The 1140-nt window shown below is 40.3% G+C and overlaps 1 pseudogene; it reads right to left on the minus strand.

Annotated features, from left to right (window-relative positions):
* Nucleotides 1–479: 479 nt before the first annotated feature.
* LOC118971899 (U2 spliceosomal RNA) lies at nucleotides 480–589 on the minus strand (annotated as a pseudogene).
* Nucleotides 590–1140: the final 551 nt, after the last annotated feature.

A 1140-nucleotide genomic window follows, 5' to 3' on the forward strand; every position in this document is an offset into this window, starting at 1 on the left:
TCTGCCTCAAGCCCTGGTGAGCTGAGGGGTGCCTCACCAGACCACGCGGCTTCTCAGCCCTTCAGAGAATGTAGCAATCTGTAGTAGGATATAGGTTTAGGATTTTTTTAATGAACTTTTAAAATTTTTTTATAGTTTCAGATTTACATAAAAATTACCAAGCTAGTACAGAGATTTCCTTAATCTGCCCACCTGGTTTTCCCTGCTATTAACATCATATATCATTATGGTACATTTATCGCAATTAATGACCCAATATCAACACATTATTATTAACGAAAAGCCATACTTTATTTGAATTTCTCAGTTTTACTTAATGTCCTTTATATATATGTTCTAAGAACCCATCCAGAAGACTGTACTAATTTAGCTCATGTCTCCTTGGGCCCCTTCCAGGCATGACCATTTCTCAGACTTTCTGTGGGTTTGGGTGGACTTGACAGTTTTGAGGAGTGCTCGTCAGGAATTTTGTCCCTCAGTTGGAGTTGCCTAACAGTTTTCTTTTTTCTGTCCTCAGGTAGAGGATATGTCAGATATTACACTAAGAACAGATACTGTGCTTGATCTTAGCCAGAGGCCTGGAAGTGATGTACTGTTTGCTAATGGCTGGTGTGTGGTGATGTGTTTGGGAGGCAAACCACAGAGGTACAGGCCCTTCTCATCATATCAAGAGAACATGCTATCAACAAGACATCACTGTTGATGCTGACCTCCCTGTCACCCAAAGTAGTGTTTGTCAGACATCTCCACTACAAAGTTGCTCTTGTTCCCCTTTGCGTGCTGTGATCTCCAGGAGGAAGTCTCTGTGCACAGCCCACACATGCAGGTGGGGAGTTAGGTACTTTCTCCTTGACAAGTATCTGCATGAATTATTTGGAATACTTCTGCCTGAGAGGTTTGTCTCTTCCCTCACATTTATTTAGTCAGTTATTGTATTAATATGGATTCACAGATATTTACTTCGTACTTTGAATCATAATTCAATCCTGTTTGACTTCTTGCTCCAATTGTTTTGTTTTGTTTGAGAACTTCCTAATTTTCTGGGATTTGGGTTTGGACCAAAGTGGCTCACCTTGGACAATGAATCCTATGCCCAATGTTTTGCTCCTTAGTTCTTTGTTCTGGTTAACATTGAAATTA

This window comes from Manis javanica, chromosome 1 (genome assembly GCF_040802235.1).
Source record: "Manis javanica isolate MJ-LG chromosome 1, MJ_LKY, whole genome shotgun sequence".
Classification (NCBI taxonomy): domain Eukaryota; kingdom Metazoa; phylum Chordata; class Mammalia; order Pholidota; family Manidae; genus Manis; species Manis javanica.